The 23,191-nt window shown below is 45.6% G+C and overlaps 1 long non-coding RNA gene across 1 annotated transcript; it reads right to left on the bottom strand.

The window, feature by feature from the left end:
• Positions 1–16,358: 16,358 nt before the first annotated feature.
• LOC115513821 lies at positions 16,359–22,999 on the bottom strand. Its single transcript, XR_003968800.1, has 3 exons — positions 22,897–22,999; positions 22,552–22,678; positions 16,359–16,917 (listed from the first exon to the last, which is right to left on the bottom strand). It is a non-coding gene; the product is annotated as an uncharacterized LOC115513821 (long non-coding RNA).
• Positions 23,000–23,191: the final 192 nt, after the last annotated feature.

Genomic DNA, 23,191 nt, shown 5'->3' on the forward strand with positions numbered 1-23,191 from the left:
GAGATGACTAAGAAATGCTCCCGGAGTTCAAAAATTCAGTCTAGTCCTAGGTCTTTAATGCCACCCTTCAAAAAAGCGGCAGGCGCAGGGGTGGGGGGCACCTCTAACAGTGGAAACTACCTACCTTAACGGTAGGTAACAGCTATGTAACAGCTTCTAGAACAACACAATCAGAATCAAAGAAATTGGAAGGCCGAAGCCAAGTTTGCTTTTGAAAAAAGCCTGTTCCCATTTCAGGGATTTTCCTCCTCAAGTGTCTACAAAACAGATACCATTCTTGTTTTTCTTTTTAGATTACGTATTTAGTGCCATGGGTCAGGAGGGAAGTGGGACACCAGAGCATTGCTTCCGGGCCACACTGAACACAGCATCACATGGAGCAAACCCGGAGTCACAAAGTCCACTCCACTTCTGGAGACAGGTCCCCGAGTGACCGTGGGACACTCCCCTCTGCTCACAACTAGCAAATAAACATCACTTAGAGAAAAGTTTGTGATCAGTGCACCAGCAGGCAACAAAATGGATACTTCTCAAATATTCCAAGATTGTACACCCTTATCAACAATCAAATTAGAACTAGGCTTTAATTTTTAAAAACAGCTAAGATAGGAACTACTTTTCTACAACTTTCCTTTGGCCAAACATAGGTTATAAATGGTTTTTAATCTGTGCTTTACAAAATGGGGAGCTGATGTGTCAAAATTAAATTTCAAGAGAAAAAGATGTATAGAAAGATCAAGCTGAGCAGAGCCCTAATACTGAAAACAATCCTTAAAAAAGATTCTAGTAACTAATGGTTAGTAAATAGCCACACACATATTTTTTCAGTTTTTTAATTTCTCCTTCTGATTACAAAATACATTAGAGGCACAGGACATAGAAAATGAGTTTCTCCAGGGGCGCCTGGGTGGCGCAGTCGGTTAAGCGTCCGACTTCAGCCAGGTCACGATCTCGCGGTCCGTGAGTTCGAGCCCCGCGTCGGGCTCTGGGCTGATGGCTCGGAGCCTGGAGCCTGTTTCCGATTCTGTGTCTCCCTCTCTCTCTGCCCCTCCCCGTTCATGCTCTGTCTCTCTCTGTCCCAAAAATAAATAAACGTTGAAAAAAAAAATTAAAAAAAAAAAAAAAAGAAAATGAGTTTCTCCAGTAATTCCATTTCCAGTGTCAAACCTCAGAAACAGTTGTGTGTCTGACCCACCTTCTCACAGGGAGATGCCTGTGTGTGAACACCCCCAGAAGCGTGTGTAGAAGTAGAAATGTCTGCTTCCATCCACTCGTTTGAGGTACTTCTGCCTGGCGAAGGATGGGAAGCAGGACCTCAGGCCAGTGCTGGGAGTAGCACACCTCTCGCCCCACCGTGTTTTCTCAGCTAGGGTTGTCCAAAAGACAGGGGAACATTGCGGGGGAGAGGGGGAGAGGGACTCAAAGGAAACACGTCAATGTGGCATTCTGCAGTGTGGGAATAAGGACATGGGACAGGAAGAGCTGGAAGTGGGAGGCAATGGCAACAGTGACAAAAGAGGCCGCTGGAGAGGCAAAGGTGCAGGGGGAGGGCGGCACCCCCTCCACCCTCAGTGAGTGACTTCAAGGGACCCCACCCCCATGCTGCACACCCTGCTCCTGGTGGCTGTGCACAGAGCAGCTCCCACAGGCGGTGAGCGGTGGCGGTGCCCCTGGATGTCACCAGGCAACTGCTCAGGACAAAGCCCTCCCCAGGAGATGTGGGAGCCAGACGCTCTGCCTCCCCCTCTCCAGTTTATTCAGTCAGAGTTAGGAATGCTGGGCCAGTCCTTACCATTGTGGAGCTACACTCGCAGGCGGATGACAGGAATAGGATGAGTTGAAATAGGGAACACAATTTACTCAGGGATGTCTTTCTGGAAAAGTTATGTTTCAACTGAGACTTGAACACATCCCCCCCCACCCTGCACCTGACCATCCTCCAGGCACTATCCCTCCAGGGAGTAATTTCATCCAGCCTGTCACCATCACTGGCTGTCTACATGTCGCAACATGGCCTATCTGGCTATGGCCCCTACCTAAGACCCTCTGTTTAGTTCTCTTTTGCTCAAGGCTGAGATGACCTCAACTCACTATTCCCTCAAGTGCACCATTTGTGTTGCTGTTTAAGAAAGCCATACAGAGAAAGACAGATACCATATGTGTTCACTCTTATGTGGATCCTGAGAAACTTAACAGGAACCCATGGGGGAGGGGAAGGAAAAAAAAAAAAAGAGGTTAGAGTGGGAGAGAGCCAAAGCATAAGAGACTCTTAAAAACTGAGAACAAACTGAGGGCTGATGGGGGGGTGGGAGGGAGTGGAGGGTGGGTGATGGGTATTGAGGAGGGCACCTGTTGGCATGAGCACTGGGTGTTGTATGGAAACCAATTTGACAATAAATTTCATATATTTAAAAAATATAAATAAATAAATAAATAAATAAATAAATAAATAAATAAAACAAACCCGGGGGGCGGGGGGAAGAAATCCTATGCCAGACAGCTGGGGTGAGCTTTTACCACCAGAGGTCTGGGTACCAGCCTGACGCCAAGTCTAACGAGGGCACCCTGCATACAAGACTACCTCCTTCTCCTGGAAATCTGGGGAGTGGGTTTCCTATGCAAGGACAAGTCTCTTGTGGCAATGGAGGACATGCCACTTGCTTTCTGGAGAGCTGCCTCAGTACTGCAGGTAACCCGGCTTCTGCGAGCCCTCCACACAGCCTTAAGGGCTTCCAGAAGTCAGGCCACTACAAGTTTCATCTCTTTTATATCCTGCCCGCCCCCCCCCCCCCGCCCCGCCGTTGGTAACGCTCCTCTCCAACCTCCAATCAAGCTCATGTGGCCCCTAGACCCTGATGCGACGCACCCACTGCAATGGCTGGTTCCAGAAAGGTCATGGCTGTGTAACAGGAATACTGTGATATAACTCCCCACCTCCTCCGGCCCCTCCTTCTGAGAACGCGTGTGCGGGGGTGAGGCATCCGACGCGGAGAGTAGGGTATAATAGGATCTTTGCTTTCATCAGGCAAGTGTGACTCAGTCTTACCCTCCAGCTCTAGACCTGCTTGCCGTCTGCGCTCTGCCCCCACTCTCTCCAGAACCGGCTCACATGCTTTGCTACTAGTGCTTCACCAGCAAAACCTGGAGTGCTGCCCCACAAAAGCTACATCCACATCCTAAACCCTGGAGCCTATGACTGTGAACTGATACGGAAAAAGGGAGTTTGCAGATGTAGTTAAGTGGAGAATCCTGAGATGAGTCCACCCTGGATTCTGAGGTGAGCCCTAAATCCAAACACAAGTGTCCTAAGAGACACAGGCAGCATAGTGGGCCTTGTGAAGACACAGGCAGAGATTGGGGTTCCACAGCCACACAAACCAAGGAGCCTCTGGAGCCCCAGAAGCTGGCAGAGGCAAAGCATTATCCCTGAGGGCCCGCGGAGGGAGCACGGCCCTGCTGGTACCTTGATTTTGGACATCGGGCCTGCAGAACTCTGAGAATTCCTGTTGTTTCAAGCCAGCCAGCTGGCGGTGGTGCATTAGGGCAGCCCCAGGGACCTAACACAGTGACCGTTCCGTCATCAGACACTGCCTTTACCCTGATTTCCTGGCTCCACAATGCCGTTTTCCTACCTCACAGGACACTTTCACAATCTTTTATGCTGAGTCCTTCACTTCTCCCCACTGCTAAATGTTGGACGCCCCTAGCTCAGCCATGAATCCTCTTCATGAAGCATCCTGTTCCACGGCTCTAAACACCATCCACACACTGACACTCCCAATTTACCTCTGCAGGATGCGGGCACAGTAGGGGCTCCAAAACTATTTGGGCAAAGAGTAAAATCTTTTCACATAAACCACCATTTCAAATGTGTTTACCATACTGGGGCACCTGGCCGGCTCTGGCTCAGTCGGCAGAGTGTGCGACTCTTGATCTCAGGGTGGTGAGTTTGAGCCCCGTGGTGGGTGTAGAGCTTACTTAAAAAAAAAAAAAAAAAAAAAAAATTAACAAATGTAATAAATGTGTTTACCACATTCACTTTGAAAGCACTTTCAGATATACTCTCTTGCTCTTCTCATAAAAGCCCTGTGGCTCCTGGGGCTCCTGGGTGACTCAACATCCAACTTCAGCTCAGGTCATGACCTCGCACTTCACAAGTTCAAGCCCTGCATCAGGCTCTCTGTCAATGCAGAGCCTGCTTCAGATCCTCTGTCTCCCTCTCTGCCCGTCCCCCACTGGCATGTTCTCTCTCAAAAATAAACAAACGTTAAAAAAAAAAAAAAAAAAAAGCCCTGTGGCTCTTAGGTGACTGGGCGCTAGTCCTTCAGCTATTCTGTGGCAGAACGCAGGTTTCTGGATCTTTCATGCCTCTCCTGTTGACCCTCTCACAAGGCTGGAGTATCCCCTGAAGGTTCTGTTCCATGGTCATGCTGTTCCAAGATTCCTCTGCAGAAGGAATCCAGTCTGTGACCCCGCCCTCTGATTATTAAGGCTTCTTAAGAGGTTTTTCTCTCTAGAACAGGGGTTGGCAAAGTAGGACCTATGGGCCAGATCTGGTCAGCTCTCTGCTTTTGTAAAGAAAATCTTCCTGGAATACAGCCACATTCATTTGTGTACGTACCGTCTAGCTGCTTTTGTGCCCCAACAGCAGAGCTGAGTAGCTACGACAGAGACCATAGAGCTCATGAGCCCAACATATTTACTCTCTGGCCCTTTACAAAAACAGCGTGGCCACCCATGCTCCGGAATTAGCCACAGCGAAGGTCTCCCCTCCTTAGCGTGCTTGCACAATCTGTCTCCTGCGTCCATTCTGGGGTAGTCAGGTGTGATCTTTTCTGCTTTCCCACTCATCACACTCATGGGATTGGAAATTGTATGAAACCGACTACGTTGACGGTCCTCATGATTATTAACAACCTTTCTTCTTTCCTCTCTCCAGTCAATGCCTCTTCCCAAAGTGGAGTCTTTAATGATCAATAAGGTTGGTATTCCTCATAAAGGCCTTCCCACATTCGCGATACTCCCAGGTTTCTCTCCTGTGTGGACTCTTTGATAGGCCCTTAGATTCATTTTGGCCGAAGGCTTTTTCACACCTCTGGCACTCTTTTTTAAATTTTTTTTTTTTTCAATGTTTATTTATTTTTGGGACAGAGAGAGACAGAGCATGAACGGGGGAGGGGCAGAGTGAGAGGGAGACACAGAATCGGAAACAGGCTCTGAGCCATCAGCCCGGAGCCTGACGCGGGGCTCGAACTCACGGACCGCGAGATCGTGACCTGGCTGAAGTTGGACGCTTAACCGACTGCGCCACCCAGGCGCCCCCACACCTCTGGCACTCTTAAGGCGTCTCTGCAGTCTGAATAGTCTGATGGGTGATGACATGGGGCTGATTTCTGAAGGCCTTCCCACAATGGCCACATGTAAAAGGCTTTTCCCCAGAGACTACTCAGAGGCACCAAGCTTTGGGAGCTCTGATGTTTGTGGGGCTTCTCTCCAGTGTCAACTCTACAGCGCACAGTAATTAATGTAATACATAAAAGCTCTCCCACCCTTGTTGCACACATATAGCCTACTAGGGGTGTGAACTCTCTGATACGTAATGTGGTATAACCTATTGCTTTACATCCTACGCAGCTTTTCCCTAGTGTGGACTGTGTAATCAACAACAAAAAGCAGCCTCCTGAGGAAAGGCCTCTCTGCACTCCTTACAGATATACATATACTCCTAATCAGAAAGAAAGGGAAAAGGGGCCTCGTTGTCTTCGAAGGTTCTTCCACGCTTGGAGCCTTGTCTATTATGAAGAACTAATGAGGAGCTTGAGTGATTGGTTCCTGGTGATTCCTGGTGCTATCTCTCCACCCTCAGCTCTCAGGACACTTCTTCCCATGTGTTGGAAGCTGGGAACTAGAGCTGAAGGTCTTGCCACATTGCTTACATTCACTGCCTTCTATCTGCTGCGGACAGTCACAGCCCTGGACACACAATTTCCCACACTTGCTGCAGGAGTGGGCTCTCTCTGGTGTGGGCACACTGATGCACAAGAATCTTATTGCTTCTCGGTGCTTTCTCATACTCTGTATATCCATCACACTCTCTTGCCAGTGCAGTTCCTATGGGCTGCAGAACGGGACAGTGCAAACCTCTCTCCACTATATTTTCTGATACGCAGTAAGTTGTGACTTCCCAGTGGATCTCTAACTGCACTCACCATACTTGAAGGATCTTTTCTTCTAAGACCTCTGGTCTTAGAGACTCTAGGAAAGTCTACCAAATTGGATCTCTGGGGCCCAGCCTTTGGGAGTTTTCCCCACACCTTCCCTCCATACTCAGTGTGGTCAGAAAGACCCTGCTTTACTGCTGACTCCACCTTCTTGGCTCTGCTCTCACCATCTGACAAATAAAAACATGGCATGACCTGATAGCCACTGTGAGCAAAAACCAAACCGAGAACAGAACAATCAAAGAGAGAATAGGAGGGGCGCCTGGGTGGCTCAGTCAGTTAAGCATCTAACTTTGGCTCAGGTCGTGATCTCACAGCTCGTGAGTTCGAGCCCCACATCGGACTCTGTGCTGACAGCTCAGAGCCTGGAGCCTGCTTTGGATTCTGTGTCTCCCTCTCTCTCTCTGCCCCTCCCCTGTTCATGTTCTGTCTCGGTCTCAAAAATGAACATTTAAAAAAAAGGGAGAGAGAGAGAGAGAGAGAGAGAGAGAGAGAGAGAGAGAGAATGGGAGTGTGCAGCATTTACCCTCCCAACCCTTCACAGTAAGGCAGGGAAGGGGGCTTGAACGGGGACAGGAGCCAGCAAAGAAGGCCGAGTAGACTGGTAAACACAGAGCATAAGAGGGAGGGGACAAAGGACAGAACAAAACACCTAGGGAATAAATAGGAAAATCAGCCAATATATGAAGATGAAGTCAACCCCTTGAATGTAAGGGGTGAGAAAACAAAGAAGCAGGCAAAGGGGAATGGCTGAGGGCAGAGGTCCTCGGTGTCGTCACACAGACAGACCAGGCAGAGGCATGGCATCAGCCGCCGTCCTCTGGGTGCTGACGGCTAGCCCCAGAAAGGAATGTGTGCTGGGTATTCCTGTGCCCATCAGATTTCCACCCGGTGGCTAAGAGACCAAGAGAAAATGAGGAATCCCCTAGATCCGTGTTCTGCCTTGGGTGCAGCCATGTTTCAAAAGGCACGAGGCAGGGGTCACAACAAGGAGGGAGCGAATGGCCCCCCTCACTCACTGGTGCAAATGAAGTCCTCCGTCCCTCAGTGGCCGGCAGACCTGGTCCCCGCTGCGCTTCCCTTTGTTCTAGGAAGACGATCAGATTAGGCTGGGAAAAATGAAATTCTGTTCATAGCACTGAGACAGGAAAGGGAACATGGTGGACCAAAACCAGACTTAGCCCTAAGCCATGAAACGGATATGGCAGGGGAGCCAACAGGCAGGCTGCTATGTAAGGGGATGACCATCTCAGGACAGAAGTGAAACCCCCACGGGCAGGGTCTTCAATACAAAGGCAGATCACCTGGGTGCTGCAGAGGGTAGACTCACATCACAGAAAAGGTGCCCATTCCCAGTGAGGGAAATATCAGAACCCAACATTTATGGGAGGCAGAACTAGCTCACGTTTCATCAGGAGGAACCACGGAGCTTACAAGGATCCAGAAAGTAAAACCAACTAACCTGAAATCTTTAGAGCATGCTGCTAGCAAATGGGTGGCAGCAATGACTTAGTTATAGCAATGGATGAACTGAGTCACACAGATTTCTGCCCCAGTCATATCACATTCCCCAAATTCTCCATCACATCTTAATGGAGACTCCTCTCGGAAGGGTCAGATGATGCCAGTCCCCATGAGTGAAGTGTAGAGCTGTGGCCTCACACGTCCTCGAAGGTCACCCAATCCTGAAACACGTGATTTCTACTGCCACCAGAGGAATACTCCCTGAGGGGCACAACCAGATTCAGCAGGGTAAAGGGAAGGCTTTGAATCTATGTTTATACCTGACAAGCAAAGACAGCTATGGAATAAGACAAGGGTCAAGTTTAGGAAGACCCTTCCAGCAGAGAAGCGGTGGTCAGGGCTGCCATGGTTAGCAAATGTCACAGCGATGAAAGTGCAAGGGAAAACTGCGTTTCTCTCCCCTCTCCCAACACTTTTGGTCACCAAATGTGTGTCTATTGGGGGGCCAATGTGGGGAGGAGAGTGTTCCTACACCAAGCAGTTCTCTGACACCAGCTGGGTGTCCCACAGTTTAGAGATTTTAAGTAATCTCTATACCCAATGTGGGGCTTGAACTCACAATCCCAAGATCAAGAGTCACGTGCTCTACGGACTGAGCCAGGCAGGCACTCCAAGGGTGTGCCACAATTTAACTCAATTTTGACACTATGTGGAGAAAGCATCAGATCCTACAGGTTAAGGGCTCAGTTCCACTGGTCTGTCCCCACTTCAGACACCAGTCTTAAGTCCAAGTTGTCACCTGCACTAACTGACTGGCTATAAATCAGGTTCCCATGACCCTCTCCTCAGGTTCCATTAATTTGCGAAAGGCGCTCTCAGAACTCAGGAAAACTGTACTTACTATTGCCAGTTTATTACAAAGGGTATTAAAAGATATGAATAAACAGTTAGATGAAGGGATACATAAGCAGAGCACAGGTGCCTCCTCCCCTGTGGACTTCGGATGTGCCACCTCCTGGCAAATGGACACGTTCTTGTTCATCAACCCGGAGGAGCTCATCAAATCTCACTGCCCAGCAATTTTTACAGGGCTTATTATCCAGCCCTCTTCCCTTCCCACAGATTGGCAGGTGGCGCTGAAAATTGCAACCCTCCAATTACTTGATCTTTCTGGTGATCAGCTCCATCCTGAGGTTATCAAGGGACCCTACCTTAAGTGCCCTTGTTAGCATAAACCCAGTGCACTTGGAAAGGGACTCCTGAAGAGTAGCAAGAGACAATCCTATCACCCAGGAAATTCCAAGGGCTTTAGGAGCTCACTGCCAGGAATCAGGGACAAAGACCAAATATATTTATTATACCACAGGAAGGAATGCAAACTTTAATTAATTAGATGGCCAGCCAAGGTCTCAGGAAGGGCAGCAGAGGGAAGCAAGGCTTCACAGACCCAAGCGGTAGGGCTGCGGCTGCCATGACTGGGCCTCAGGACTTTCCTCTGCAGAGGGTGAGTGCTTTAGGGCCACAACTGGCAGAGGATGGGGGAAAAGTTTCTGAGGGGACACACACACACACACACACACACACACACACACACACACACAAAGGCAGTCCTCTGCCTTGTGCCCTGACCAATTCCCAATGCCCAGGGAGGGAATATTTACAAGGCAGGAATGTTTACCAAAGGCGGAGTGCGCACAGCCCTGTAGTTCTGACCCTGCAACCAAACCTACTTTGGAAACCAGACTCTCAGGCAGCAATGGACAATACCCAACATCTCTCGTGTGGGAGAAAGACAGGCAGGCCTCACTCTAGAATTTAAGACTTGTACAAAGTCTGGATGAAGGTATTCCAAACTCTTGAAGGAAAGGGTTAAGAGGGGTATTCATTCACTCTCAACATTTTTTTTTTACACAAAGAGCTTTATGAAAAACATCTCTCTCAAATTTTTGTATCATGTAAGATATAAACATAAAATGTATTTATTGATGTTTAGAACAGTAAAAAGATTTATTTCTCACTCGTGTTATAGAAGGGCTGTGGCTTTGCTCCATGGCACCCAGGCTGAAAGGACAATCCCCGAGACTTCCTCGTGGCTGAGCCCAACCAGCAACCACCTTTTTTCTTTTTAAAATTGTGGTGCGATGTATAGAACTTATTTGCCATTGTACGAATTTTTCAGTGGATAGTTCAGTGGCATTAAGTACATTCACACTGCCGTGCAGCCATCACCACCATCCGTCTCCAGAACTTTTCTCATCTGCCCAAACTGAAACTCCACGTCCGTTAAACAATAACTTCCCCCCAGCCCCTGGCAACCACTGTGCTACTTGCTGTCTCTATGAATTTGACTCCTCTAGGTACCTCATGTAAGTGGAGTCGAACAGTATTTATTCTTTGGTGACTGCCTTACTTCACTAACATGTCCTCAAGGTTCATCCATGTTGTAGCATGTGTCAGAATTTCCTTCATTTTCAAGGCTGAATAACAAACATTCCGTTGTATGTACACCGCATTTTGTTTACCCAGTCATCCCCTCGTGGATACCTGAGTGGCTCCCACCTTTTGGCTATCATCACTAACGCTGCTACAAACATGAGTGTGCAAATAAATACTGGAGTCCCTGTTTTTAATTTTTGGAAATATCTTGAAAAACAGAATAGCTGGGTCATATGGTAATTATATTTTAATTATTTTGAGGAACTGCCATACCATTTTTCACAGCAGCTGCAGCATTTTACATTCTCACTGGCAATGCACGAGGGTTGTGATTTCTCTATAGCCTCACCAACCCTTGTATTTTCTGTTTTTCTGGTATAATAATTGTAAGGGGTGTGAAGCGGTATCTCACTGTAGGTGTGATTTGCGTTTCCCTAATGATTAGGGATGTTAAGCATCTCTTCCTATGCTTATTAGCCATCTGCACATCTTTGTGAGAAATGTCTATTATTTAAGTCTTTGGCCCATTTTTTAATGGAGTCATTTAGGATTTATTTATTTATTTATTTATTTATTTATTTATTTATTTATTTATTTAAATTGTAGGAGTCCTTTATATATTTTGGATCTCTTTCAATTTTTAAAGACTTTCTAAAAAACTTTTTGCATGGAAAATGTCTACAATTCAAGAATTTCTCACGGGGTGCCTGGGTGGCTCAGTCGGTTAAGCATCCGACTTCAGCTCAGGTCATGATCTAGTGGTCTGTGAGTTCAAGCCCTGCATCGGGCTCTGTGCTGACAGCTCAGAGCCTGGAGCCTGTTTCAGATTCTGTGTCTCCCTCTCTCTCTGACCCTCCCCCATTCATGCTCTGTCTCTCTCTGTCTCAAAAATAAATAAACATTTAAAAAAAAAATGTCTCAAAAGTATCATTTATAGTTGGATCGGGATTTTCAAGATTATTTAGCTTTTTATTTTGAAATAACGACAGATCTACAGGACCTTAGATGTTTGTATCTGGAGTTAAAATAGCATCACAGGACGAATGTAAAGGCTGAATAAATATGCAAAGCCAAGCAGGAGGGTCTCTCTTAGCCCATCTCTGCCTGCCCTTTCTCCCGCCGCAAAGGTCACATTTCACAAATCAGAATGGGAAAACTATAGTACACAGAATTTGTATCTGGAAAGGGTGACAAGGGCCATCACTTCATATATATTACTAAGTTACTCTGGTTTCACTGAGAACATCCCCAGAAAAGATTTTCCATATAGGCTAGGCAGTGGAAATCATTCTTTCTACCAAAAATGAATTGTGACAATTAACAGGACAGACTTTCAAAAAAGCTTTTTCAATGTGATCTGACCACTGTCAGAGGGTGCCAGTCACCTACCAACACCACTCTCTTCTTTCCTGCTAACAGAAACACATTTGTATCCAGGGTGACAAAGTGCTCAGCTAAAAAGGCCACATCTTCCAGCCTCCCCCATAGCCAGGGCTGGTTGGTTACATGAGAGTTCTGGCCAATGAAATGAAAGCCAGGAGTCACTAGATAGGGCTTCCAGAAAGCTCTTTAAAGCCCTGTTATTTAAAAATGTGACACTTTGTTAGAAATACGGAATATTGGGGGACGCCTGGGTGGCTCAGTCTGTTAAGCATCTAACTTCAGTTCAGGTCATGATCTCACGGTTCGTGAGTTCAAGCCCCATATTGGGCTCTGTGCTGACTGCTCGGAGCCTGGAGCCTGCTTCAGGTTCTATGTCTTCCTCTCTGCCCCTCTCCTGCTCATGTTCTGTCTCTTTTTCTCTCTTTCTGTCTCAAAAATAAGTAAAACATTAAAAAAAGAAATATGGAATCTTGGGTCCTACAGAATTGGGATCTGCATTTTAACAAGATCCTCTGTTTATTCACATGTGCATTTAAAGTTCTGAGAAGTGCTACTTTAAGGGGAGTTTAGTTAGCTTCCTCTTTTTTCCAGCCTGGAATGTGAAGGTGGTGGCTGGAGCTACAGTGGCCATCTTTTGACCATGATGTGACCTCACAAAAGCCACATGCTAAGGAAGATAGTGAAAAAAGCAGGAGGAGACTGAGGCACTGATGACATCATGATCATGGAGCCACCACACCGCCTGGAGCTGCCTGCTCCAGATTTTTTTTTTTTTTTTTTTTAGTAATCTCTACACACAACGTGGCACTCCAACTCACAACCCCAAGATCAAGAGTCCCATGCTCTGCTGACTGAGTCAGCCAGGCACCGCAGCTCCAGACCTCTTTAACACAAGGGGAATAACCTCTACCATGTGTACTTACTACTGACAAGGAACCACTCCAGATGTACAGACTAGAAGATATCAGAAAGCCCGAAGCAAGAAAAAGGCACAGTCAACCGTTACTGGATCATAAACCATATAGAATCTTTTCATTTCAAGTTAATATATAGAGGCACATGTAAGTGTATGAAAATTTCCACAGGATGGAAGTATATACATCAACTGGGGAGCCTGGGTGTCTCAGTTGGTTAAGCATCTGACTTGACTCTTAATTTTGGCTCAGGTCATGATCTCACGGTTTGTGAGCTTGAGCCCTGCATTGTGCTCTGCACCTGCTTGGGATGTTCTCTCTCCTCCTTCCCTACCCCTCTCTCTCTCTCTCTCTCTCAAAATAAACTCAAAAAAAAAAAAGTTCTCATCACAAGAAAAAAATTTTAAAAAAAAGTATATGCATCAGAATGCTCAGAGTGTAGGTGGTGGAATTAGGAGTAAATTTAATTTTCTTCCTTATACCTTCTGTTATTGACTGAATTTTTTACACTGTGCATGAATTTTATAATAAGAGACATTGTTTAGAAAATACATGTACCTTACACAAAAGGACACCTTAACATGAAAAAAGGTACAATATTGAACAGGATAAAGAACTGCCAGGGTGCAGCACCTGGCTAGCTCAGTCAGTGGAGCATGCGGCTCTTCTTGATCTCCAGATTGTGAGTTTGAGTCCCACGCTGGGTATAGAGTAACTTAAGAAATAAAATCTTAAAAAAAAAAAAAAAAAAAAAAAAAAAAAAAAAAAAAAAAAAAGAATTGCCAGGGTGCTTGGCTGGCTCAGTTGGAAGAGCATGCAGCCCTTGATCTTAGGTTGTGAGTTCAAACCCCACACTGGTGGCGGGGGTGGGGAGTTAGAGACTATTTAAATAAATAAATAAACCCCTAAAAAAAAAAAAAAAAAAGAATTGCCTACTCTTGGGGGTGGGAATGGGCTACCAAGAAAACAGTGAATAAAGTGAGAGAAACCTTGCTTGACTAATAATGACAATGGGCTTCAAACTGAGTATAATTTGCACACTCTCTACTCCTATGGGCCAAAAAACTCCCAGGTCACATCACATACATTTTTTAATTTTTTTTAACGTTTATTTATTTTTGAGAGAGACAAAGACAAAGCATGAGCAGGGGAGGGGCAGAGAGAGAGGGAGACACAGAATCTGAAGCAGGCTCCAGGCTCTGAGCTGTCAGCACAGAGCCCAACACAGGGCTCGAACCCACACACTGAAAGATCATGACCTGAGCCAAAGTCAGACGCTCAACCGACTGAGCCACCCAGGTGCCCCACATCACATATATTTTTGAATAAACATCTGTTCACCAGCTTGATTAATTCCTTGGTTTTCAGACTCTACTAAATTAATGTCTGGCTATATTTCAAAATAACATGATCCTCAAAGGCAAAGAGCAGTCACACCTGAGGCCCACGTACATGTATCCACTTCAGAGGCAGCTCAAAAAACTCTTGTACAAGCACAGTAAAACTAAACTAAGTACAGCTTTCCAGAATCCTCCCTTTAAGGGGAAAATGTTCAAACACACATTTAAGAAGCACTGAAGCATCTTATTGTGTGCATTTCCTTCTTACTGGACTCTCTACACTCCACATATAAGAACATCTCAAGAATTTAAAAACCCACTATTTAAGCTGTCTTTTGAATACAGTTAAGTTAAAATGTGAATACAACAATCCAAATAGGCAAAACTCACCCTAAACTAAAACTATAGCACAAGAGAGTGGCTCAGCAGAGATTACCATACTCATGCCACACAGTGAAATTCAGTAATACCCAATACCCTACTTCACTAGCACAGAAATTCACAAGGCAAGGGATTTTTTTCTTATTTGTTCATTGATGATCTCAAGCATCTAGGACAGTACCTGTCACATATGAGGTGTGGGGGGAAAATGTGAATGACTGTATTAGCAATAAACAAAGTCTTCACTTAAATTAAAATACTACACACAGGGGTGTCTGGGTAGCTCAGTTGGTTAAGCATCCAACTTTTGATCTCAGCTCAGGTCATGATCTCACTGTTCCTGAGATCGAGCCCCAGCACAAAGCCTGCTTGGGATTCTCTCTCTCTCTCTCTCTCTCTCTCTCTCTCTCTCTACCTCTCCTTCTCCTCTGCTTCTGCTCTCTCTCTCAAAATAAGTAAATTTTAAAAAATTACATTCAGACACACATTAAATCAATTTGCAAATGTCTCCAAGAGAAAAGGATGTTGAGTAGTTTCCCACTAATCTATGCATTCACCAAAGAATATAAAGCTAATACAATTTTGTTAATCAAATACTTAGGTGTTACAAACACATGGCAATGAGATGTAAATTATGGTGAAAAGAGGGCAAGGTAGCATGTATACATGATAGATATCCATGTTAGATGTTCAGGCCTCATCCATGGGGATGAGATGACAGGCACTTAGGACCCTAGGAGTGGCAGGAGAGACAAGATAAATCACCTGCCGAACCCAGACACCACAGGCTAGCTCTAAAGGTGAGGATGAGAAGACTGACACACATGATTTAGGCTTTGTGTTTAATGTAACTTGGAAAGCTATGATGCAGACAACCTGATTCAAACATCTTCAAATGTGTATTAACAGACTACCACGTAGCTTGCTGATGCTGGTTATTAAGATCAATGCCCTTTTTTTGAATTCTATGACATAGTTTGACTTTCTATATCCTTTTTATAGGGAAAAGATGTGTGACCAACTTGCAGAAATAGTCTTGTTTGCTTGCCAGATATATTTCTCATTGTAAATTTGCATGCTGGCTAATTATAACAGCTTGAAAGTTACATAAATGTCCAACAATAGGGAATCAGTTAAGAATAAAATTCATTATAGTGCATATATATATATAAGACTACACAGCCATTAAAAAACATGATGTAAAAGTAGAGATTGCCATGGGAAAATGTCCACAAATAGAGGACATTTAGAAAATCAGGTTACAAAACAGATGTATCAAATAATCCTGGCTATGTTTAAAAAACTAAATAGGAGAGAAAAAAACCTGGCAGAACCTTACTAAGCATGGGGTTGTGTCTCAGGGTACAGCTAAAGACGCCTTGTTTTATACTGTAATTTTGTAAATTTAGGTCTCATTTTTCTGCATTTTCCAAACTTTCTATAATGAAAAATAATTGCTTCTATAATCAGAAAACAAGCAGCAATAATTTTGTTTTTCAATTTTCATTCAGATGACCTTAGGCAAGTTAATCAACCTCTCTTTACCTATAAATATGGGGATAAAAGGACTCCTGCCTTTAGGTTACCAGGACATGTAAATGCTTACAACAATACCTGGCAAGTGGGAGTTGCTCAGTAAAGGTTAGCTATTAGCTCTGAAATTCTTGCAAGTATGCATGTGTACTGGAGGGCCAGGTCTGTCTCACGGGTAGGGTAGAGCCAGCCTGAGAAGCCAGCAGGCCTCTCCATCTAATTCCACAACAACAAAGGTAGAAAGGGAAATTTAGGGCTGAGTTCACAAATTCCCAAGTCTTTAGACACCAGGGAAAAAAAGTAAATGTGAGTGAAGCAGCTGGGAGGTTGACAAGGAGCAGGGTGCTATGGCTCTGCAGAAGTGGCAGCGGGAGGGGGGATGCTCCTCAGAAGTACCTCAATTTGGCCTATTTTATTAATCTCTATAGCCAACATGAGGCTCGAACTTACAACCCTGAGACAAAGAACTGCATGCTCCTCCGACTGAGCTGGCCAGGAGCCCCATTCCACTTATTTTAAAAGCCTGCAGGGGTGCCTGACTGGCTCAGTCAGTTGAACGTCTGATTCTTGATTTTGGCTCAGGTCATGACATCCTGGTTTGTGAGTTCAAACCTCACATTGGGCTCCACGCTGTCAGCGTGGAGCCCCTTGGGATTCTCTCTCTCTGCCCCTCCCCACTCCCATGCTCTTTCTCTCCCTCAAAAGAAATAAACTTAAAATTAATTTTTAAATAATAAATAAATAAATAGCCTGCACTGGCCTAACAGCCCCCATCTACCCTGTAGCTGCCCTGATTTGTGCATTAAAGTATCCACAGAAAAGACCAATTTAAAGTGATAGGAATTTACAGGTTGTTGTACAGGCCATCCCAGTCAATGCTCCTCTTTCTTCAGGGTGTTCACAACTGGGTTTCAAGTTATTTGTCAGTGTTCCCTCAGGTAGGATGTTGTTAAAACACCAGCAATGAACAGGTTTGTTTGTTTAAGTAGGCTCCATGCACAACACGGGGCTTGAACTCATGAACCCAAAATCAAGTCACATGCTCTACCAGCCAGGCACCTCAACAATGAACAGTTTCTATGCTCACGTGTCAGTCGCTGTTATCAATGATGGAAACCAACTGCATGACCAACCTGTGGTAAGAAAGGGATTCCAGGGTTGGGGGCGTCTGGCTGGCTCAGTCGGTGGCGCGTGTAACTCTGATCTTGGAATTTTGAGAGGTCCACGCTGGGTGTAGAGAGATTCCTTTAAAAAAAAAAAAGAAAAAGAAAGGGATTCCAGGGTTACACAGGTAACCCGTAGGTAAGTTAGTCTGACTGCTTCCAGTCCAAATGACCAGGGAGGGAATTCAGAGAGTAGGAACTAATACTGGACCAAATGTAATCTGTCCTAGAATTTCAGGGACCGTACGATTTATTGTCACAATGGGGATACTTCTTACTTCTGAGACTGGAAAGGAATGCTATTAATAATTCCACCAGAGGGGTGCCTGGGTAGCTCAGTCGGTTAAGCGTCCAACTTAAGGTCAGGTCATGATCTCACGGTTTGTGGATTTGAGCCCTGCATGGGACTCTGGGCTGACAGCTCAGGGCCTGCTTTGGATGGTGCCTCCCTCTCTCTCTGTGCCCCTCCCTGGCTGATGTACTCTCTCTCTCTCAAGAATAATAAACATACTTTAAAAATAATAATTACACCAGAGGGCGCCTGGGTAGCTCAGTCAGTTGACTCTTGATTTTGACTCAGTTCTTGGGATCCACGTCAGGCTCCATGCTGAGCGTAAAGCCTGCTTAAGACTCACTCTCTCTCCCTCTGCCCCTCTCCCCTGCTGGTGTTCTTTCTCTGTTAAAAAAGCAGGAGGGGGAAGAGGGCTGGCACCTGGGTGGCTCAGTCGACTATTGACTTCAGCTCAGATCATGATTTTATAGTTTGTGAGATCAAGCACTGTGTTGGGCTCTGCACTGACAGCGCTTCTCTCTTTCCCTCTCTCCTGCCCCTCCATTGCTCGCGTGCTCTCTCTCTTCGAATAAATAAACATTAAAAAAAAAATTGGAGCAGGACATTGGGTCTTGACTAGAAATGTCTCAAACAAATTGGGACATATGGCTACCCAATTAAAATCATAGTGTTCCCTAAGGCCTAGGGTAAATTCCAGCTCTTCACTTGAAAACTATCTACTTTTTTTTTTAATGTTCATTTATTTTTGAGAGAGAGACAGATAGAGGGCGAGCTGGGGAGGGGCAGAGAGAGAGAGGGAGACACAGAATCCAAAGCAGGCTCCAGGCTCTGAGCTGTCAGCACAGAGACGGGGTTCAAATTCACGAACCACAAGATCATGACCCAAGCCCAAGTCAAATGCTTAACCCTGAGCCACCCAGGTGCCCTGAAAACAATCTACTTTCATGGCATTTAGAAACCACTCTCTTCAAACCACCGTGTACTAGTAAATAACCCAGTAGACTTATTTAAAGGGTTTACTACCCACAGAGGTTTGGGATCTTCCTTTCTGGAATGCTTGGATTGAAAGCCAAGAGGCTCTACAGCCAGAATGAGGACCCTGGGTCCCAGAGTTGATATACTGAAAAGCATTTCAGAAGGCAGTAGTGATTAGTTGATCTCTCAGTTACTGGTCCCTCCCTAGATCCCTGACACCACATCAGCCTCAGGGAGGAGAGACTAAGAGGACTACTCTGAGCAGCAGCTCCACATGAACACAGCAGGGTCAGGAGCTGTCCCACCAGCCACCCTGTTCCCTTTTCCTCTAGGGGTTACAGGTCGGCCACTGGCTCAGAAGCCACCAGTGCAGTAGTGACAGGAGACCATGATTACAGGCCCAAGACCATGTCCATGGTTGAGACCAGCTAGGACTTGTACTTCATGTGCGTTCTACCTAACAACTATCTTCCAGATTCTACTGGAAAACAGGACTACATTACATTCCCATGGTCTGTTTGATAATTATCCTATTCAGCTCTTTTCCTTTCTACGTTGTGAATTTTTAGCTTCTCAAGTTTGCTCTCTTTTCCCTCCTCCTTTACTAATTAACAGAATTCCAAGTCTGGCTTTGAAACTACAGACCTTCCCACCTACTGGTGAAAAAAGTCTCAGCTAGATCAAAGGAAAAAATATTTCTGTTCTCCTACAGCTGCAGAAAAGCACGTACTATTCAATGTCACGAAAGTGTTCTTGTTAAGGTTGTTTTTAAGGAGTCCTTCAAGACTCTTGGACTTCAGAGATTGCTACCACGTCCTGGGAAAGTAGTCTTTAACTTTTAAAGTCTATAATTCTGACGGACTTACTTAATTTGTAGTCTTGGTAGCACTATTTATTTATTTATTTAAAAAAAATTTTTTTTTTTCCAATGTTTATTTATTTTTGGGACAGAGAGAGACAGAGCATGAACGGGGGAGGGGCAGAGAGAGAGGGAGACACAGAATCGGAAACAGGCTCCAGGCTCTGAGCCATCAGCCCAGAGCCCGACGCAGGGCTCGAACTCACAGACCTCGAGATCATGACCTGGCTGAAGTCAGACGCTTAACCAACTGCGCCACCCAGACGCCCCTTGGTAGCACTATTTAAATAGATATGCTAGGTTTTTTGGCTCACTCATGACCACAAAGTGTGTGATTTTTCATTCTTAAACCAGGAGAGGATCATTATTAGCAACCTTCTCTACTCATAAGAGCATGGAAATAAAAATGAACAACAATGGCTTTATTGGATTTCAGTGTTTTGGTTTTTTTTTTTTAATGTTTGTTTATTTTGAGAGAGAGCGGATGAGCTGGGGAGAGGCAGAAAGAAAGAGAAAGAGAGAGAATCTCAAGCAGTCTCCATGACCTGAGCTGAAATCGAGTGGAACACCTAACTGACTGAGCCACTCAGGCATCCCTTATTGGATTTCATTTTCAAATAGAATTTGACAATCAAATGTTTAAATTAATTTTATCAGCAATAAACCTCCAACTATTTAAATATCTGGTGGTTGAAGTTACTCTTTTTGCCCTTAGCAAATGACCCCAGCTGTCTGGATCGGAGGGAGTACATCAATCCTACTAGGGCCAGGGCTCACTCACTCAGCAACCAGGAGAGTAGAACAGGAATGGGCTCCTGGCCCTCCAAGCAACTAGGAAAGGTCTTCATCTTCTAGAGGCAAAATGGTCTGTCCTGTCAGCATAACTTTCCAGTCCTCTTCCTATTCCCTGGGATGAGAGGTCCCTATGATTTCACTAAGGGGACAGAGGGGAGAAAGCAAGGTTGGAGGTCCCAATGCCCATCACCCAGACACCTTTTCTCAGTCCAACCTCAGAAGAGGAGCCACTGGATTCGGACTGGGACTTATTTGAACATGAGGGTTCTGAGAATTTGAGGGGATCCAGATCTAAAGTCCTGTTCTCTACTCGGCTCTATTTCCAAGCAAACATGAAGATGCAGATTCTAAATAGGACACATAAAAACTGTAAATGCTAGGGGTGCCGGGCCAGCTCAGTCAAAAGAGCATGTGACTCTTGATCTCGGGGTTGCAAGTTCGAGCCCCGCTTTGGGTATAGAGGTTACTTAAAAAATAAAAAAATGATTAATAACATAGGAAAAAAAAAAAAAAAAACACCTGCAAATGTTACTACACTCTGCTCACTTAGAAATCCTAAGTCCACGGGGAACTGAGGAAGGTGGAAAGGAATCCATCTTAAGCCTTCCTTCATAGTACCTCTGAACCAGAGTTCAGACCTGGGAGAAAAGGCTGCATAACATTGGTAATAGTAAAATAAACCAAAAATAAATAAGTAAGATAAGACAAAATAAAATTAAATTTAAAAATAAATAAATAAATTAATTAATTAATTAAATAAAATAAGGGGGCGCCTGGGTGGTTCAGTTAGTTAAACGTCAAACTTCAGCTCAGGTCATGATCTCACGGTTCATGAGTTGGTTCCTGAGTTGGAGACCCACATCAGGCTCTGTACTGACAGGGCAGAGACTGCTTCGGAACCTCTGTCTCCCTATCTCTCTGTCCCTCTCCCACTCTCGTTCCCTCTCTCTCTCAAAAAAAAATTTAGAAAAAAATTAAATTAAAAAAATAAAATAAACCAGGAGAGAACTTACTAGAATGAATCTATATTCTTAACAAAAGAATTCAAAAGCCTTTAGAATTACTATGTAACAGGTACAAGTTGCAGGCAGAGCAGGACAGGGGCTCCTAAGGCCTTCCTGCACTCACCACACTATGGTTCTTTATCCAGCCCAGATACGCAAGACCTCCCCACTTTCCAAATGGCTTATCACTTCAGTTTTATAGACTGAAAATCCTATTCACAGGCAAGGGAAAAGAGTCAGCATGTTAAGGAATCAGGATATCAGGGCAATTCTCTGCTGATGAGCCCTCTAATTTCATGGCTGCAGTCAAGCTAACTGTCCTCCTCTGTTCCTGCCTCTTGGCTCCTTCCCACTGGCTCTAGATACTCCATTTGATTCCTTCTTTCCTCTCTTCTCATGACCAACTGTAGACTTTCCAGCTTTCCACTATCTTGCTGTCCACTCTAACCTAAAAAAAAGCTTAGATAAAGGTTTTTCTGCTAAAAACCACAGAAATACAGAGAACCGGCAGTTAAAGCCTGGTCTGTGTTTCTGGTTTTCCTTTTTAGGTGATATTCTGGGAATCCCTTTTCTTTTTAATATTTTAATTTTTGAGAGAGAGAGAGAGAAAGCTTGGGGGAAGGGCAGAGAGAGGGGGGACAGAGGATCTGAAGCAGGCTCTACACTGAAAGCAGAGAGAGAGCCCAATGCGGGGCTTGAACTCACAAGCTGTGAGATCATGACTTGAGCCAAAGTCAGATGCTTAACCAACTGAGCCACCCAAGCACCCCTGGGAATCTCTTTCCTACCACACTTTCATTATCAAGGGTGGATTTCAACTCCATCCCATTCATACATACTTTCTCCAACACTTATACTGGGGGCCTCCTTTTTTAACGACAAAATATGGGGGGCTGGCAAACTCCAGATTGTGGAGTCTTCCACCTTAATGCCCCCCCCCCATTTAATATAATTAAATCATTCTGATACAGGATTATAATGACAAAAGGAACTAGACTCATTTTACGTATTTGGGGGAAGCTGGAGGAATATGCTCTCTCCGACAGACAGAACCTACTCTGAGGTGTGGATGGGCCCAGTGGGCAATTCCTTTTTGTGTGTCTGGGATGGAAAGATGACAGTGGCAGTGGGCAGTCACCCTAGATACCTACCAGTCAGTCCCAGGCCTAAGATCCTGCTGTGGGATGCTTACACAGAACTCCAGGCAGGAGAAAGGCAAGAACTGAGAACACTTAGAAAACTGCACATTGTTAATGAATCTTGGGGTCCTGAGTTTCAGCCCCACATGGGGGGGTAGATTTTACTTAAGACAAGAAAAGAAAGAGAGAGAGAGGAGAGAAAAGAAAAGAAAAAAGAAAAGACAGACAGAAAGAAAGAAAAAGGAATCTCTTGCCTCAGGGTCCAGCAGCACATCAAGGCTCTCTCTGTCAAAAACACTGGGAATTAGGACCTGTACAGCTCCACCCAGCAACACTTGCATCAAAAGAGGGCTTGGCATACCAATAAGGGACATTTCAAGCCAAGTCACACGCAAATTCCAAGCCTTTCGTCGGGCATAAACATAAATACTATAAATTAGAAATAAATAAATATTGACTAAAACAAAAACCAAAAACAGAAGAAGCTTGAGCTCAGCTGTTCGGAAGGTCTGAAGCTCTGGAGGCTCTCCAGACCCTGAAGCGTTCCACCACACACGAGCGGGCAAATGTGGAGAAAGACGGAGCCACAGTTAGTGAGAAACTGCAGTTAAGCCTTCCAGTCAGACCAGTCGGGTCACAGGAAAGTCCTTACTCAGCGCGCTGGTGTTTCCCTTAATTCTTCAGCATCAGTCCGTGTAAAGAGCCTTCTGGGTGCAGTCCAGGCGATTCCACTCTTCGTTTCCGAAGCCCACGTCCACATCATCGAAGGTCACCGGCCCCTGCCACAGGAGGTTTGTGCACTATGGTCCGGGGTCATCCCAGCACCTGCTCCTCGAAGGAGAAGCAGGGCTGGGAACTTGAGGAGCGGGGGAGAGATGCGCTGAGAAGACGCGGTCGGGGGGCACCGAGAGTGGCAGGGCCCGACGACCCCGGGCAGGGGGAGAGACAATGCCGAAGTGGACCCCCGCGAGGGGGCTCGGGACCTGCACCGACTCACCTTAGGCGCTGGGTATAACAGAGAAGTAAAGTACACGCCGTCCGCCCTCAGCAACAAGCTTCCGCCCTCAGCAACAAGCTTCCGCCCCACACTCAGTAGAGCAGCAAAACTCCGCGCGCCCAGCCCACCACGCGTCCGCCTGAGCCTCGGGCCCCGCCCCTAGGCAACTTCGTGCCCTCTCTAGGCTGCGCGGAGGACCTTGCGTCTCGGTGGGCCGCTCCGTAGCTCGCTTGGGGAGCGCCGGTCCCGGGTTGGACCGGAAACATGGCGACCCGGGCCTCGGCGATTCTGCGAG

This window comes from Lynx canadensis, chromosome B2 (assembly GCF_007474595.2).
Source record: "Lynx canadensis isolate LIC74 chromosome B2, mLynCan4.pri.v2, whole genome shotgun sequence".
Lineage (NCBI taxonomy): Eukaryota > Metazoa > Chordata > Mammalia > Carnivora > Felidae > Lynx > Lynx canadensis.